The sequence below is a fragment of the Balaenoptera physalus genome, assembly GCF_965194825.1.
Source record: "Balaenoptera physalus genome assembly, chromosome: 17".
In the NCBI taxonomy this organism is placed as follows: Eukaryota; Metazoa; Chordata; class Mammalia; order Artiodactyla; family Balaenopteridae; genus Balaenoptera; species Balaenoptera physalus.
The window spans coordinates 4,404,033-4,423,718 of NC_138895.1; the positions used below are offsets into that span (position 1 = coordinate 4,404,033).

Genomic DNA, 19,686 nt, shown 5'->3' on the forward strand with positions numbered 1-19,686 from the left:
AAATGGTGTGTTAGTTTGCTGGGGCTGCCATTAAAAAGTACCACAAACTGGGTGGCTTAAACAACAAAAGTTTACTGTCTCACAGTTCAAGAGGTTGGATGTCCCAGATCAAGGTGTCGGCAGGGTCGGTCTCTTCTAAGAGGGAAGGACTGTTCCAGTCCTCTGTCCTTGGCTTGCGAATGGCTGTCTTCATGTTCACAGGGCATTCTCCTCGCATCTCTGTGTCCAAATTCCCCTTTTTATAAGGATACACCATGTTGACGGGGGCCCACCCTAATGAATTCATCTTAAGTAATTATATCCGCATCGACACAAATTCCAAATGAGGTCACATTTCTGAGATGCTGGGGTTAGGACTTCAGCAGGTGAATTTGTCAAGGGTGGGAGGGGTGTAGAGGATAAGGAAGGGGACAATTCAACTTACAACAAGTGGTATTGTTTTACTTGCAGTGTTTGAACACAGGCTGCTTGTTTCGACTCTCTTGCTCTCTCTGTTCTCCTAAAATCTCTTCCTATTGAAATCGTTCTCATCCTTCAAGTCTGATCCAGTGCATACTATCTCCATGTCACTTTTCCTGATTTCTCTAACAGGAGTTGACAATTTTTTTGAATCTTAAATGCACTTACTTTACTTTATTTTTAAAATAATTTTACATATTCTAGTGCTTATTTTCTATATCATTTAGCACATAGTACAATTCAATCAATAAATACTTTGAATGAACGAAGGTATTTGTGAAGATGTTTTTTCTTCCTAAGTAGGCTGTAGACTCTCAGAATAAAGGAACATGTTTATACTTATTTTTATAACAAATGTTTTTAACACAGATCTTTGTATGTAGGGTGGATGGACGAAGAAAATACTCAAGAGGGAAAGAGGAGGCTCATTTGAGAAGAACCCCATTCAGACAGGACCCCAAAAGATGACATTTCCTTAGTAGCTTTTCACAGTACAGGAGCTAGTTCTTAACCTTGTTAGCTTTAAAAACTGATGCCAACAACAAATGGAGAGTGGTTTCATCTTTAAAATAAACACATGCATGAGGTCAATGGATAAAATCAGAAGATCGATTTATTAATTCACAGTGAGAAATGAACTGTCATAAAAGCTGAAGGGCAATGTCTCTTGCTTAGACCTATGTGGGAAGCCCGATATAATCAGAAGTTTGCTGGGTGAGCATGGAGCCAGATCAAGGGAAAATCAATAAGTGATTTAAATACTTAATGACATCAGACTAAGATAGTTTGATGCGTTTATCTCCATAGTCATGATTATCCTGCCAGTGGAATAACATTCTCGAGTCTGTTGGCTAAATGAACAGTCACTACCAATGTTTGAATCTTGGGCCATTCTTTCTCTGTGTGAACTCGTTATCTTGTTTTATAATCTTCTGGGATCATACCTTCCTTTTAATATCCAAATAAAATTCTTTATGGCTCCCATATAGTGTGACTATACAAAATGCAGTCATTTCTCAAATATTGCTGAGAATTTCTTGTCCTCGTTTCCTAGTTGTTATTCATTATCTCTCACTCCAAACTACTGCTCCTAGGACCCCCTCCCCATCACTTCTTGGCATCTTACTACTCTCTCTGTACATTGTTCAATCTCTCACTGGTCTACTTAGTCCCAGCACCTGCATATAATCTTCTCTTTATTCCCCAGAGGAACACTTGACTGTACTGGTTAACTAATTTGCTACATTTTTTTCTGCTACTTTTTAAAATGTTCTCCATGTGGGTGTTTTAAATTAATATGAAGAGACCCCTTGGCTCAGGGGACAGCAGCGTCTGGGCAACCACAGACAAGCCCCTTGGGATAGAAGCTTCTCACTGACCCAACTTATTTTGAAATTCTTTAAATGAAGTGTCAAATCATCACAGTAAAAATGTTTCAAATTGACAAAGTATCTTTGAGCTTCCTGCCTAATGCCTTCAGAAGGTAATCAATAGTCCTAGCTTTCCTTTTCATTAGCCATCAGGCTTATGTTCTTCATTTGGTTTCATGGATAACGACACGCTTAAAAAATTTTTTTCAACGTGATTCTTTGCAAGGGGCTCTAAAGTTTAGAAGAAACCTCAGCTTTTTTTTTTCTCAAGAGAGTGGTCAATTTATTACAGAATGCTAGGGTTGTTACACACTTTATATTGTAGAGTGAAATCAGTCATAAATGGGCACAACAGTGGCTTTGTTTCACTAGTTATTATAAATAGCCTTTAAAAATTTGGGAGGTCTTAGTTTTATTACTAAATCAACTTTTATAATTTTGTAGATGAAAAAATCTGGCCTCTCAAGACTAGGATGGACCGGAGCTCAGGCTAAACTGCTCCAAAGCTGCATCTCCATCCTCTTCCCAGAATGGTACACGTCATACCCAGACTCCCATTTCTCCCCCTTATATTTTAACATAGATGATGTGTGGCTTTCAAATTGAGCTGGTTGACAGAGCTCAAAATTTCTGCATTTGACATTTTGCTGTTGGGAGGCGCTGTGCTGTTATGACAGTCGTGTGACTTGAAGTCACACAGACAGAAAGCAATGGGACCTGGTGGGATAATAATGAGTTGGGGCCAGGCAGAGCATCTCTTAGAGTCCTGACTTGGCAGCCATGGGACACTGGGCAAGTCTCTTAACCGCCCTGAGGCTTAACTTACTTACCTGTCCGATGAGAAATAACACAACTTACAGGGTTATGTAAGCAGTAAAAGTACAGCGTCTAGCATAGTAATAGATGCTTAATAATTAGAAGCCCTTAGTGTTGTTTTTCTATTTTATGTGTCACTTATCACATTTGTGAATTTGGGAAAATTATTTAACTTCTCTGAGTCTCTTTATGCCCAATGGCAAAATGGAGAAAAGAATATCAACCTCACAGGAATGTTATGAGGATTAAATGATAAAACTATGTACAGTGACATTCAATACATATCTATTCATTTTTCTCTCCCTCTTTTCTCCTGTCAGTAATTTGTTCTGGTTCCTCTGAACCAGTGAACAGTTTAGATTGAACTTTTGATTGGAAGAACTTCACGCTAAGGGTGTTTGTGTCTTCATTTTAGGTGGCATGTCATCTGCCCGTACACTCCAGAAGTGAAAACAACTAATGTATTGAGTTGTGGTTTTCTCGAATTTGAAAGCACCTCTTCCTTTCTGATGAGAGGTCCTGGCATTTAGAACCTTGCATCATAGCGACTCTCACTCTGGGCAGAGTTGGTCAAGGATGCCCCTCTTGGAAAGGCCTACAAGCTCTCAAGTTTATTTCACAAAGAGAGGGGGTTGGAGCTTATGACTCAGCTTCACGCAAAGTCAGCTCTTTTTCTTAGAATGAAAATGTTGCTGTGCTTCTCCCAGGGTACAGATGAGGATTCCATCCTTGCTAACCATGCTGGAACCTCCCACAGGTGGATGTGTTCCGGGTGGAAGCAGTTGTCTCTGTTCTTTTGCAAACATTGGATGTAGAAAGCAGGCAGGGCTTTGGCATTTGAAAAAGGTGCTGTGAGGGAGACACCCACGAATGCAAGGGAACTGCTATCTGTGGCTCAGACCTGCTCAGGAGCAGGACAGACTACTCACCAACCACACTAAAAACCACAGGTGGTTTGTTTTTCCTTTTATTAAAATAAAAGTACTCTTATAATAATTATCAACGTGTTAATAATTTTCTAAAACAGTTTTGGGAGAGGAGTGACATAGCCGAGCATCTTTGTTGCTTTTGCTGTCAGAGAGCGTCGTAACTGTTTCCAGTTTACGGCCAACATAGACTCAGCATAACAGGCAGAGCTGGAATCAGCAGAGCTTGATTTTTTTTCCAATTCTGGAGTTTACTTATTGGAAGAATGTGAAGAAAGGTAATAATACGTACACTCCAGCAATAACAAGACTTAGATTCTCAGAGCTGTGGTCACTGAGAGGGAACGTGAGGTTCAGTCGGATGATGTGTGCACGTAAAACTCATCACAAGACCCAGGAGCATTCACACAGCAGACCATGCTTGCATCTCATCTTGTTTAATTAGGAAATGCAACTGGAAGTTGAAGTCTGGGAATTTATTAGATCCATTTCACACTGCTCTCAAAAGGTCCCAGGGTGATCTAGTTGCAAACAGCAAAATGCTTTACCTCCTACAGACCTTATGATTTATTTATAAGAAAACAAAAGAAAATATTTTGATACTTACTCTGTGTTATTTCCACAGGTGGTAAGGTGGTCTGCTAGTGTTTGTTAGTATGTGCATTATTGTCTGATTTTTAATTATCTAGCCTTAATTTTATTACTTTTTTGAAAGGAAGTGAATCATTGTCATCTGCTTATAGCAAATTAAGTTATAGACAATGTGCTATTAAAAATCTTGAATAAGTTTAACAAGTAATTCTTAAGGAGGACAGATACTGAAAATTTGGTCTGAATTATTTTGTGACCTACCAGAACAAAAAAGGGCTTTTACTGACTTTACCACCAAATCATAGAAGAAAAAGTTGTCTTTTATTGTATACAACTGTATCTTGTTATGATTTAAGTAATTCGTTTGGTATTAGAAGTATCTGATTAATTCAGATACATCCAAACCAGTGGGAGCAATAATTATGTAAAAGAAGCATGAATAATTAAAAATGAAAAATTGTGAGTATCTAGTTCTAAAGCTTTTCAAAGTATTTGTTCTAGAACCAGCTAGTTGTGCAGAGCAGTGACTAGGAGGGAAAAGTTAAGTAGAAAATCACATTGTAGACTTCTCAGTTTAATCTTAATCCAAATGATGCTCAATTGCCTAAACACAAATGAATACATATGCTCATTATCATGTAGATACGGTTTTGCCAAAACATTCATTTGGATTTCAATCTCCTTTTCAATTAGAAATCCAGGAAAGCAGAAATGTAGATGCCTTGCCACTAAGACACCGATACTGGCAATCAAGTGAGACTTGTACCACTGTCACAGATATTGTGCCAGTCAGTTTCAATCTGGTCACATGTTAGCTGTTGTTATGTGAGAACTGTCCTTTGCAGGAAAGTCTTTTTACATTTTCCTTATGCTACTCAAAAATGGCGATACATTTAGACTATATTATCCAGTCAAAATACACTTTTTTATTTATTAGAGCAATTTCTTTTGGGTCTTTAAGTTACTGTCTGGTATAAGTTTGGCCCCCAAAAGAAACATAAATTTTCTAAAACAGCTCATTTCTCCTACGTGCCTGTCCTTCTGATTTAAAGTAGGAGCAATATAAGCAATGGAAAGAACACTTTCCACTGGGGGTTCTGCTGCCTATAGAAATGCTTGATTGAAACAAAGTAAAATATATTTCCGTCTCCTGAATTTTTTTTTTTTTTTTTTTGGTTATCACAGTTTTCATAATGAAAACAATTTTCTCTTACACTTATTATATCCTGATATAATTTGGTCAGAAAGCACATGGAAAATATGCCTAAAGGTTCAAGAAGAATCAGTTCAAGAATGTGAAACATTTTGGCTAAACACATCTGATTTGAGGGGATGTCTGCTTCCAGATAGATGGAGTAGAAATACATTTCTATATTCCTGCCACTAAATACAACTAAAAACCCTGGACATAACATGTATAACAAATATAAGAAGACTCTGAAAGGTGAGAGAAGAAGTCAGGCTGATTGGGACCATCAGGAGCCAAAGAACAATGCGGAGGTGGAGCCTCTTGGCTTTTCTTTTTGCCTCTTGTGCCGAAGACAGAATGCGGGAGAAGCTAGCAGCCTGGAAATGCCGATGGGCGCAGACCAAAAAAAAAAAGTCCCAATAAAAGTCCTGCTCTCTGGGCTTCCCTGGTGGCGCAGTGGTTGAGAATCTGCCTGTCAATGCAGGGGACACGGGTTCGAGCCCTGGTCTGGGAAGATCCCACATGCCGCGGAGCAACTAGGCCTGTGAGCCACAACTACTGAGCCTGTGCGTCTGGAGCCTGTGCTCCGCAACAAGAGAGGCCACGATAGTGAGAGGCCCGCGCACCGCGATGAAGAGTGGCCCCCGCTCGCCGCAACTGGAGAAAGCCCTCGCACAGAAACGAAGACCCAACACAGCCAAAAATAAATTAAAAAAAAAAAAAATCCTGCTCTCTCTCTCTCTCTAGCCAAATGACCAGAAAAGGAGGTCTAGAAAGACAGAAAATCTTTTAGGCAATAACCACTCTCCTCTGGCCAAACCCCACAGAATGAAGTGCAGCTGCTTCTCCACCACTGCTGTGTCCCAGAGGAGACATTCTCTGGGCTGTAGTAAGATGCCCAATCCCCTGGACCGGGTGATATCTGACGGTGATGGAATCAAACTAGAGATCAAAAGCAGAAAGTAGGAGGAAAATCTTCAAACTTTTAGAATCCAAGCAACACACTTCTAACTCAGCCATGGGTCAACCAGGAAGTCTGAGGGAAAAACTAACATTACATTTAAGTGAACAAAAATAAAAACACTGAATAGCAGCAAACTTTGTGGAACACAGGTAAAACAGTTGCTGAGAGGGAATTTGATAGCATTAAATGCCTACATTAGAAATGAGGAAAAGTCCTAAATCAATCATCTAAGCTTTCACCTAAAGAATCTAGAAATAGAAAATCAAAATGAACCCAAGCAAGCAGAAGGAAAGAAATAATAAAAAGCACAAATCGAGGAAGTTGAAAATAGAAAAAAATATATAGAGAATCAATGAAACAAAAACCTGTTTGAGAAGTCAATAAAATTATCAAATAAGAGTGATAAAGAACAAAAAGATAGAAGACACAAATTAATAATGCCAGGAGTGAAGCATAGAGTATCACTACAGACCCGACTTCAAAAATGTAATAAGAAAACACTGTACACAACCATAAATACACAAATTTGACAACTTAGATGAAATGGACCTATTCCTCCAAAGCATGAACTACTACAACTTACCCAATGTGAACTAGATAATTTGAATAGCTCTGCCACTATTAAGGAAATCGTATTTGTAATTAAAAACCTTCCAAAAAAGGTATCTCCAGACCAGATGTTTTCACTAGAGAAGTCTATGAAACATTTAAAGGAAAATTAGCTCCAATGCTACACAATATCTTCTAGAAAATAAGAGAGGAAACACTTGCGAATTCATTTTATGAAGCTAGTGTTATCCTGATACCAAAACCAAAGACAGTACAAAACAAAACAAAACAAAACAAAAAGCATTCTAGACCAATAGCACTCATGAATATAGACAAAAAATCCCTAATAAAACTTTAGTAAATATAATTCAGCAATATATAGAAAGAATTTTATATCTTGGTCAAATGAGATTTATTCCAGGAATGCTAGGCTGATTCAATATTTAGAAGGCAATAAGGCAGTCCACCAATATTAACACAAAAATCATGTAATCCTAGCAACTGATGCAGGAAAATCATTTGACAAAATTCGACAATAATTCATGATTGAAATCTCAGAAAACTAGGAACAGATGGTAAGTTCTTCAGCTTGACAAAGAACAGCTACAAAAAACCTGCAACTAACATGATATTTATTGGCAAAAATTTGAATGCTTTCTTCCTAAGGTCAGGAAAAAACAAGGATGACCGTTGCCATCACTGTTATCAAATGTAATATTAGAAGTTCTAATCACTTCATAAGGCAAGAAAAAGAAATATAGATGTACAAATTGGAAAGGAAGGGGGTAAAACCCTCCTTATTCATGGATGGCATGATTTTATATGCAGAAAACCCCAAGGAATCTACAAAAAAAAATTTTAGAACTAATAATTGAATTCAGCAAGGTCACAGGATACAAGATCAACAGATGAAAAACAATTGTATTCTATATGCTAGCAATGAACATGTGCAGGCTGAAATTAAAAATATAATACCTCCCAAAACAGTGGGAACATACATACATGTAAACCTAACAAAACATGTATAAGACTTACTTGCTGTAAGCTACAAAACACTGATGAAAGAAAAAGCAAAGGACATACAAATAAATGGGGAGAAATATCTGTTCATACACTGGAAGACTTTACATAATAAAGAAATCAATTCTCCCTAAACTGATATACTGGTTTAGTGCAATTCCTATCAAATTCAGAGCCAGATTTTTTTTGTAGATATAGAAAATATTATTCCAAAATAATATATGGAAAGGCAAAGGAACTATAGTAGTTAAAACAATTTTGAGAAAGTAGGAGAAGGTGGGAAGAATCAGTCTACCCAGTTTTAAGGCTTATCATGTAGTTACAGTAATCAAGACTGAATAGTTTCGGTGAAGGACAAACACATAGTCAGTGGAAGAGATTAGAGGATGAAGTAATAGCCCCACACAAAGACACCCAACTGATTTTTAGTAAGGGTGCAAAAGTGATGCAGTGAAGGAAGGAAAGCCTTTTCAACCAATGGCATTGTAGCAGTTGGACACCCAGAAGCAAAAACTTCATGATCTAGAGTTGCGCTAAGAGTTCTCACATGTGAAAAACCTGATCCACAAAAGAAAAAAGAAAAAGGTAAATCAAAGTTTAAAATTTTTGCTTTGCAGAAGACCCTGTTAAGACGATGAAAAGAGGACAAGTAGGAGGGGAGGGAGACGCAGAGGTAAGCATGATGGCAGCGGCAGCTGCTCAGGGCTGGAGAAGCGGTGGTGGCAGTAGTAGGGCTGGCGGTGGCCAGCTGTGGGGCAGGCGGTAGCCACAGCAGCTTGCTGGACAAGCGGAAGATTGACGATAAGCCTGTAGAAACTGACAAATGGGATGGATCAGCTGTGAAAGATTCTTTGGATGATTCTGCCAAAAAGGTACTTCTGGAAAAGTACAGGTATGTGGAGAATTTTGGTCTAATTGACCGTCGCCTCACCATCTGTACCATCTCCTGTTTCTTTGCCATTGTGGCTTTGATTTGGGATTATATGCACCCCTTTCCAGCGTCCAAACCTGTTTTGGCTTTGTGCGTTATGTCCTATTTTGTGATGATGGGGATCCTGACCATTTATACCTCATATAAGGAGAAGAGCATCTTTCTCGTGGCCCAAAGGAAAGATCCCACAGGGATGGAACCTGATGACATTTGGCAACTGTTGTCCAGTCTCAAAAGGTTCAATGACAAATACACTCTGAAGCTGACCTTCATCAGTGGAAGAACAAAGCAGCAACGGGAAGCCAAGTTCACCAAGTCCATTGCTAAGTTTTTTGACCACAGCGGGACACCGGTCATGGATGGTATGAGCCTGAAATATCCAGGCTTCGTGACAGTCATGCCCCTGTAAGAAAAATAAAACAGCCACTTCTAAAAGCAGCCATCTTTTGGCTGGATCATGCTGAATTAAGGGGTGAGGGAGAAAGAAACAGAGAACTTCATATGGATAAAGTAAGAAATGTAAAAAATGTCCCATTTTGTCTTGAAATTTTAGTCCACTCTGGATAAATACAATTTTCTAGCTCAGTTATGAGAAGTTGTAGCTCTGATATCTAGCTATAGCCTCTTTGGTCTGCTGATTGCATTGTTTTGATTTGCTTTTCTGGAAAAGCATTTTTGCTAAAAGCTGTACAGACTTTCTCCTCCATACCTAGCAGTACTTTATATGGTGTAGCTTTGTGCCATGCAGCATTTGAAGACTCAGCTTTTAAAACTGTTAACCTGTTGCTGACTTTATTGTGTTAATTCCCATTTCAACAGCTGTTTCCCTTAATTCAGGATACAACTTCTTGTGTATGACAGTTTTCTTTCACACACCATTTTTGTGGGTGTGTATATATCTGACTTGGGGAGAATTGGGGGAAAAAAACCATAGCTTTTTAATTTGTTTAAAAGAGACTTTCTGCCTGCTACATTTTGTGCTCTTAAAAAATTAAAGAAGCCAATGGCATTTTTAGTTTTATCTTGCCTATGCTTTCCACTAGTATATCCCTGTTGATTTGTTTGTGCCCTTTATTAACTGCCATTTTCTAAAATTTTTTTCAATAAAATGAAAGAAGATGTGAAAAAAAAAGACAATGAAAAGATAAGCTACAGACTGAAAAGATACTTGCAAACCGTATATCTGTTAAAGGACTAAAATCTAGACTCTATAGAGAACTCTCAAACTCAACAGTAAAAAACAAACAAAAAATCCAAATAGAAAATGCAAATCACATAAAGAGACATTTTATTGAAGACAATATATATGGAGAGCAAGTAAGGACATAAAATGTGTTCAACATCACTAGCCATTAAGACTACAATGAAATATCACTGCACAGTTGTTAGAATAATTAAAATTTAAAAAGTGACAATACCAAATGCTGGTGAGGACACAGAGAAACTGGATCTCTCTTACATTGCTGGTGGGAATGTAAAATGGTCCAGTCGTGCTGGAAATCAGTTTGACAGTTTGCTAAAAAAAAAAAAAAAAACTAGACATGCACTTCCCATATGACCCAGCAATTGCCCTTCTGGACATTTATTTATGAGAAATTAAAACTATGTCCACACAAAAACCCATATATTCTTGTTCATAGCAGCTTTATTTGAAATAGCTCCAAACTGGAAACAACAAAAATGTCCTAAACTAGGTGAAGAGTTAAACAAACCCGTTCCATGGAATACCAACGTGCAATACGAAAGAATGCACACAGATAAAAAGAAATGGAACAACTTGGAGACATCTCAAGGACATTATGCCAAGTGAGTAAGATCCAGTATAAAAAAGCCACTGTGTCATTTCCTGTATGATTCCATCTGTATAACGTTCTCACAATGACAAAACTATGGAGTTGGAGAACAAATTAATGCCGGGGCTTAGGGGTGCTGGGGAGGAGGGAGATGAGCGTGACCACAAAGGGTGCCACACGGGAGAACTCTGTGGGTAGATTAGTTGCATGTGTTGATTGTGGTGGTGATGACATGAATCTACACATGCAATAACGGGACAGGACCGTCCCCACACTTCACACCAATGTCAGCTTCCTAGTTTTGATATCATGCTCTACGCAAGAGGTAACCAGTGGTGGGGGGCAATGAGTGAAGGTACACAGGTCCTCTCTGTGCTAGCTTTGCAATTTCTTACAAATCTATAAATATTTCAAAACAAAAAGTTTTAAAAAAATCCTAATCTGGCTTTGATGTTCTAAGGAAGTCGCTGTATATTTGACACCCTGTGTCACAGAATCAAGGAGCCCTTTAAGAACATGTGATCTTTTTATTGAGAAGCCGGTCCCATCAGGTGGTAATTTAGATCACTGCCTTCTAGGTTCTGATACCCTTGACGTAGGAATGATCAGTAAAGTCCGACTTGTGCTGAAGAGTTTGGGAACCTCTGTTTCTTCATCATTTTAAAATGCAGAAGAAAGCAACAATGGATACTTTTAGTTTTATAAATAAAACACTTCCTCTTTCTTTTAATGGAGACAGGTGGATTGAGTCCCTGCTGAATGGCCATTAAGGGAAGCTCTGTCTGGTATATCTCTAGAGGCTCAGAAGATGATAAATGATTCTGGAGCTAATACCATCTAGTAGACATTTTTCTCAAAGCACTCCATTTTTTTATGTTTAAAAATTCCTGAAAAGCCATGCGTTAATCCCAGATTTAATAGTTAATTAAACTGAAATTCATTTAGTTTTTGTTTTAGGATTAGTGTAACTAAAGGAAGCTTATTTTTTACACACTTAAAGCTTTTCTTATGATGCATAGCTAAATGGTATTTGGCAAGTCACTCTGTTTCACATCCTTCAATATCCTTTGGTGCTACTTTCCGGTGCCGGTGGAGGAGGCAGCCCAAATTATAAACCTGAAGAAGACCTTACACATCACTCAGCCCAGACGGCTTGAAACGACGGCCAACAAGTGTTCACTCTTGGAACATGACTCTTTTTTATTGGAGTTCGAATGTCTTTTGACTGAGCACAAGATATCCCGTCGGCCACAGCCCAAACCAGGCTCTCTGGGTCACCTCCATTTTCCCAGGATACATCCCCTGCTGGGAATTTGCATGTGACACTCTTCTTCCTTGTGTATCACTCACATAGGTGAAGAAATAGAGAAGAGAGGCCAGAGGATTTACTTTATCAAGGTCACATAGCTAATTCACTGCATAGCTGGACCTTGCCTCAGTCTTTCCAATCCTCAGGTACTCCACTGTCCTGTACACCCCACAGGCATTTAAAAAAAAAAACAGGTCCTGGGGAGAGAGCCAGAAACCCCAAAGGTACAGAAGAATTTCTCTGTGTGTCCAGCAACGCTCAAAGCGGCAGCCCAGCAGGGATCCAGGCCAAGTTCAAAGTGATCTCCTGTCGCATACCGTGGATCAGACTCTACTGCTAGAAACAGCCCGCATCTCTGTCCTCTCTCTCCCCGCCCCACTCCCAGTCCAAATTGATTTTGTGCTTCCTGTTTTTCTGTGCTTGACAAAGAAAGCAGAAGTAACATGCTGTCAGTGGAGAGTTGCCAAAACAGCCAAGTGGCCTTTAAAAAAAATCACTTGCTTCAAATTTCCAACAGCAGTTCAAAGTCTCCTTTCAAGCAGACACTGCATTATGCTAATAATATGCTAAATCATTAAGGTCTTCCGATTTGTCTGTTGATTGTTTAAGTAGAACGTCACGGCAGAGAGGTATTGGTGCTAGAAGCATCTACCCGCCCTCGGTGTGTTCTTCAGCAGGCAACTCTGGTCTACACGTTACACTAACTCGGAGGTATTGTATGTCATAAGCCATTTCATCATACACCGAGATGGTCTTTTGGGAACATTGACATTCTAGAAAAATTGAGAAAATACAGGCCACATCAAAAATAATATTAATAATTATTTATCATCTATTGAGTGGTTTCCCTGAGCTAGAAACAGTGCTGGGAATTTTACCTGTAACATCACTAAGATGTCAAAGCTATCCATAGGGATTATTGTCTCCTTTGTACATTTGGTGGAACTGAGACTCAGAAAGGTGAAGTCGCTCTGCTAAACTCCCTCGGTTGGTCACGGCCATTATCAGGATCTGTACCAGACCCCAGCTGAGGGGAAGTCCGTGTCTACCTTAGGAATAACTCAGATTTCCCCGGATCAGCTCTCTCTCTGTCTTTGACCTCGGGGGTATGGAGACAAGGAGTTACCAGTCTGGCGTCTTCAACTTCTAGTAAAGCGAGTTGTCCTCCAGTTGGTGACCAGGTAAGGGAACATTGGAGGCAGCGTGGGAGTGGGTGCAGCACCACGGGGCCCCCGTGAAGTGGTAACGAACATGTAATTCAGACACACACCCGGCACCACCCAGAGCCTGTGCACACTTATTGGAGATGCGGGCACACCTACCTCTAGTGCAAGTCTCCTGGGAGCTGGCAGAGGGGAGGTGTGTGTGCGGGGGACGGAAAAAACTGGGATTGGCAGTGTGTACATGTCATTCCGAACTCCCTAACTACCTCTTCCTCCCACCCTTCCCCCCGGTAACCATAAGTTCCTTCTCTAAGTCTGTGAGTCTGTTTGTTTTGTAAATAAGTTGATTTGTATCCTTTTTTTTAGATTCTGCATATAAGTGGTATCATATGATATTTGTCTTTCTCTGTCTGACTTACTTCGCTCAGTATGATAATCTCTAGGTCCATCCTTACTTCGCTCAGTATGATAATCTCTAGGTCCATCCATGTTGCTGTAAATGGCATTATTTCATTCTTTTTAATGGCTGAGTAATATTCCATTGTATATATGTACATCACACTGCTATATTTAAAATGGGTAACCAACAAGGACCTACTGTATAGCGCAGGGAACTCTGCTCAGTATTATGTAACAATCTAAATGGGAAAATTAACTTGAAAAAATGATACCTGTAAATGTATGACGGAACCACTTTGCTGCACACCTGAAACTAAAACAACATTGTTAGTCAACTATACTCCAATATAAAATAAAAAGTTAAAAAAAAAAATAACTGGGATTAGGAGGCTTACTTGGACACCTAGTAAATAGAATTTCCAAAACCATAGATCATTTTTAAAAGGCTACATAAATTACAGAGTGGTTTTCAAGTTGAGATCCATGGCGATGTCTTAACAGACAGGAGGCTGAAGAAAGGGGTCAGGTTGGAGACTGGACTTGAAACAGACCCATGCTGGGTCCCCAACCTCTACAAGCAGAGCAGTGCTGGTGGCTCTTTGCAGATGGAGACAAAGTGCAAGCTTTGTCCTTTAAAGGGAGTGCTCCTTGGGGGACAAGCTCTGAAATAGGAGTTGAATTGGCCTGAAATATTTGGAAACAAATCACAGATTAAGTAAAAAGACACATTCAGAATTTTCCCGTTTATTTGTATTCTTGAACCACTCAGATCCCTTTCTGTCTTTCTCTGTCTCTGTCTCTCTCTCCTATTAATGCGATCCTACCACTCACCCCGGCTACGAACCTCCTTCTACATTTCGCCTTCTTCGCAGAGCACAGCACACTGGAACCATTACTCCATCTCCATTCACACATCTCAGGGATCAGCTTTCTGTCAAAGGGGCGACCTTTGTATTCCACCCAGTAATTAATAGCGACGTTCTTTCCGTCATCAGGGACTAAGAGTTTTCTTACTGCCTTTTCTAGATATTATGCTCTGAGCTTCAAAGAGCCTCTCTCATTTTTATGGTATTTTTCATCTTTAATACCTCTTTCTCATCCAGGTCTTCACCCATGAATCCTTCTTATGCAAGGCTCGTTCTTTCTGCATGTAAGTCCGCTCTCTCCTGCTTCTACCCCAAACTGTTCTGTTACTATGCTCTGGGCTCTGTTCAAAGTCTTTCTAAAATATCGGTTTCCTCTTCTTTCCTTTTTTCTTTCCTCCTAACACGATTTACCTAAAGCATTTAGAAATAAAATTTCAAGATTTTCCCCCAGAATTGACTCCCATGAGCTATTTTCCCTAGAGAAGAACAAGGAACCATCAAATTTAGATAGAAAAATCTAGCGTTGTTTTTCCTTCAGTTCAAGAAAGCTTTGGTTGTGTGCCTGCTACTTGCCAAGTCACGTGCGGGGCACACAGAGCCGCACAACGCAATTAATCTCTCAGCGCCAGAGGCTGTCCCGTCACACCTCTTCAGGCTCCCTCTCCACAGCCTTCCTCCGGGCCTCCCTCCCCCCTCAGCACAGAAACTTCCTCTCTCTTTAAAAGAAAAACAAACCAACAAATACATCCTGAACCGGTGACACCCATCCCCAGAGACCGCTGATGCGCTCAGCTTCACAGCCAACCTTTAAAAAATGATACATTGCCTTTCCTGTCTCCGCCCCTCCATCGCTTATTCAATGTCCTAATCTATTGCAACCTCGCCCATCTGTTGCAGGACCACCCATTCTGCTCGTACTTTTAAAAATACAGAACCTACCATTAAAAATCCACTCTAATTTTTCACTTTGCACGTGCACCTGTTTATAAGGCTGTTTTCCTTACCAGACTGCGCCCCATGAGAACAAGACTATGTTTTACTTATTAAGTTAAATCATGTTAAATTGCTATCTAAATTGCCATTAATTTTTAACTTACAAAAACAGCAATTAGGGTTCAATCTATTAATACTATCTCTGTATCCTCAGCACCAAATATAGGATGTGGGGCAAAGTTTAGGTTCAAGAAATACTCAATAACTGAATTAATACATAAAATGTCCATGCTTTATGGACTTACTGAACTGTTTTGCAAACTTTTAACTGACATTGATCTCTCAGAATTTATCTCCTCTTAAATGGTTTGTTCTCTAAAGCTTCAAGAATCAAAACATATTTTACTGAGAGAAAAAAGTTGTCTGTATACTTACAGACTCTAATATATTATAAATATACATATATTCATAGACATATACTGAAAGTGTATATGAAGCCATGTTATAGATCTGACATAAAACATGTAATTTGTAACTGCTACTATATTACAATCATTAAAGTTGTAGTAAAAATTTGTAACTCATGCTACTTCTTTGTGAAAATTGTTTCCTTTCATTTGGGTGTGTTACTTTAAAATAAAAAGATGATGCCATCTTTTAGAAGTAGATTCCTGAGATATAATTAGAGCAATAGCCTATTTTTGTTTTTGTTTTTGTTTTCTTATCACTTAACAATGTTTAAGTGTCAGGTGACACTGATTTCTAGCCATTTTCCTGACTTGGGGAATTGACTTCACCTTAAAAATTTCATCTTCAGAAGTAGTAGAGACACAGAAACTTTCTCTCTAATCAGAAACAGATCCTGAAAAAGACAGGAGGAAGTCTACTTTTCATTCTCTCTAGGAATGCATTTCATTTTTCCTTTGTCTTTGAATTAATAACATTTACCCAGTTCTTTTTCCAATGGCTTGATCACCATCCTGGAAGCTTTTGTTGTTGTTATTCTTGTGATTTTTGTCCTGGAGGCTGTTGAACTGGGAACACTGCATCGCATTACCTTGTATAGTAGCATATCAAATGTATCCTTTAAGTAAGCAGGAATTGTTGAAGGAAAAGTATCCAGCACAGATCTCTGGAGACACCGCAGGCTTTATGCAGGTGGGAAAACCATTGCCCAGGCAAGGAAGCAAGTCTCCTCCGGGATTCCACTCCTGCTTACCCCAGAAAGCTCCAAAAGTGTAATAGAATGAACCCTCGCTGCTGTGCATCCCTGAGGCAGGAAGCACAGACCCAAGTGGATTTGTTTGTCCATCTGTGAAAGGGTGTGAGAAGCATAGTCTCCTAGCAAAAGGAGACTTCGGGTAAGGGGGAAGGAAACTAAGCATTGTTACACAGATACAGCGTCTTATACACCTGTACATATCCACTTGTATATAATGTTGGGTGAAATGAGGTAACCCAGTTTTGAAGCTCGGCTTTGGCAAGAAAAGCCCAAATGGCCAGGCTAACATTGAAAAATGCTTATAATCATGCAAATTTCACATTCACAAAAGGTATGATGATTCTGATTCATTTCAGAGGAAAGAAAGAACCCAGCTTCCTAAAAGGTAAAATGTTTATGGAAAACTATATGATGGAAAAATTAAAGAGTCTGAAGCCAGATGAGGTGGATTAGAGTTGAATGCAGTGACTTTGGGCTGATGGCCTGAGTCCTGGGCTGTGGCTTCCTCAGATGGAAACAGAAATAAGAATTCTTGCTTCTCAGGGTTATTGAGAGCATTGAAAGCATTGAACATGTGAAAGTGTTCTGTTAATGTAAAATGTGAAACAAATGCTAACTATCTTAACTTCTCCTTCCGCAGGAAGGTGTTAGCAGTCTTTGCATAGGTGCCTGCCTCTTAGCACCCTGAAAGCTGTCTGTTATCTTCTCCCTGGACCTTGAAAGAAGGGGAGGCAAAACACACAAAGAGTGGGGCTGGAGAGTCAGAAAGCCCTTAGTTCAAATCACGGCTCCATCACTAAGGACCAGGTGCATCTTTGGGAAGTTACCTACTGGGGGGCTGCAAGACAGCGTGTGTAGGGTTTAGGTGACCTGGCTCTGTATTTTCAGTTTCATCTCTATTTCCTCTCTATCACATAGCAGTCTTGTGATCTTGGGGAAGTCGTCCAATCTCAATTGATACTTCTATCAAATGGGGATAGAGAAGAATATTTCTCATAGTATTGAGAGGAATGATAATAAAGGCTAATATTTATCAGTTCGTGTTTTGGGAGTGTGAAATAGAATACGGACAGGCAGACCCTTGTGTTACGCTGAGATGGCCTGAGAACACTGCCCGCCTAAAGCCAGCACACAGAGGAAGAACTTGGACAAGCTACCTAAGTAAATGCTCCTTCCCTTGTGTTGCCTGTGAGTTAGTTATTAAAACACTACCCCTGAAGGAGACGCGTAGGAGAGAGCTCATTTATGCTTCTGAAGTGAATAAATAAGTTTGATCCTTAAAGCTCACCAGACAATCTGGTGTGTAGGGAGCTTGGGAGGACTTTCAGCAAATACGCAAACTTCCCCATCTCCCCCATCTGTGAGAAAAACAGTCACATGAAGGGTCAGATGTTTCCAGAAAGCTCACCAGGCTAATTCCCACACTACATGGGCTACCTACAAAATGGACATAGAGAGGAATAAGGCCTTTAAAGATACTCACCTCTAGACGCCTAAACATGATTGTCGTCAATGACCCCTGTGACTGCCTTCATAGATCACATTACGTGGTCAGGACACTAGACAGAAGTTCCAGTGATTGTAAACCCTGCGGATCCTTCTCAGTCCCCAGGAAAAAGGCAGGAGGTGAGGTCTTATTCTCACACAATGGGATAGAAAGCCAATTACCATCATGGAGCTCAATTCTGCTATTTGGGACCCACAGGGACGGTTTTATGTTATTCATGAAGGAGAGATGGCATCATCCCCCAGACCAGGAAGGGTCCCCCAGTGACAGGCGGCAACATCTTGCTCTGTTCAGGGAGGAGGGTGAAGGCCGAGAAAGAACATGGTTTGTGGTAAAAAGAACTGGAACAGCAGGCCAGACTCTACAATAAAAGATTTATAGTTTTGGAGCAATCATTACTTTCACTGGGCATTTTTTAAAAATCAAAACACCCCTGAAAAGAACAAGCCTCTTCCATCACTCCTTCAGGAGATGGCTTTCCTCTGGCACAACTGACCCCAGCTTTATAAAAACACAAGCCACTTGCTTGGAAAGGAAGGAGCGTGTCTCCTGAAAAAGCAGAAAGGAGGTATCGTCTTTACAGCTGGGAGGAAAGAGCTTCCCCTTCACCCCCTCTGCTGAGAGACTGCTCTTGCCTTGTGTGAGGGTGAGCACAGGCCAAAGATGATTCGTGGGTCCTACTGAGCCCAGAAGCCTAGGTTTGAGCTCTTCTTCCCCATGGTGGGGAGTGGGCAGTCCTCCCAGAAAAAACGAGTGACCTTCAGAAGGCAGATCTCCAAGTTTACTGAGTGAGTTTAACTTGTTTTTCTGGTGCCTCACAGTTAAAGTGTTAACAAATCTTATTTTTATATTGATTATCTTGGCAGAAGGTTCATTATGAACACTGATAAGCTTGAAATTCAAGAAGAAAAAACAACTCAGTATCTTCCATTATTTATAGAAAGGAAGGACGGAAGGGAGTGAGAAACCAGAACTGACTCTGGTGCTGAAATCATCTTAATTCCCAGGAGGCAAAAGGCCTGGCTGCAGTATAACTGGCTATCCAGTTAAGGTGTATACAGGTGATGCTAAAGATACAGGTAACGATGCTGATGTCCACCAGACTACCTGGAAAAGAAAACTCATCTAAACCTCTGCTACTCCCCAGTCTGAGGACCATTCAGACCCTTTGAAAGAGGAAAGGTGTTTTGATAAGTCTGTCATATTAAATTAATAAGCGTTACTCAGACACATCATTCTCTTCATTTTCTGATATAAAGGAAATCTTTGTAATACTTGATATTTATGTCAGTTACATTTTTCCCGCTTGAAGACTCAGGGCATTGGCTGCTGAATTACCTACTGGAGTGTAGGTAAAGGAGCAGCCTGGGTAAAAAGCGTGAGGCTCTGATGCTGAGTTAGGGTAACTGTGGTGGTTGGTGAGTGTTCACCCCGTTCCTCAGGGTTAGACTTTCCCATCTTTTAATACCTGTTCTAGTTGCACCGGAACTGATCTGTCCTTACTTCCTGTGCTCTTCTCTGACAGTCACTCGGGTCTGTGAGGGTTTTCTTTTCTCCCTCCTACCTTGTATTGCTAGTCAGTTCCAAAATCCTTCAAGATTTTCTCTTCTAACAAGAAATGTTTGCTTTGACAACCACATTTGCAGACTATATCTCCCAAAATAGATTTATGAAGAAGG

General features: G+C 40.0%; 1 pseudogene across 1 annotated transcript; it reads left to right on the forward strand.

Annotated features, from left to right (window-relative positions):
* Positions 1-7,840: 7,840 nt before the first annotated feature.
* LOC309646577 (signal peptidase complex subunit 2 pseudogene) lies at positions 7,841-18,342 on the forward strand (annotated as a pseudogene). Its single transcript has one exon. The product of its transcript is annotated as a signal peptidase complex subunit 2 pseudogene (transcript).
* Positions 18,343-19,686: the final 1,344 nt, after the last annotated feature.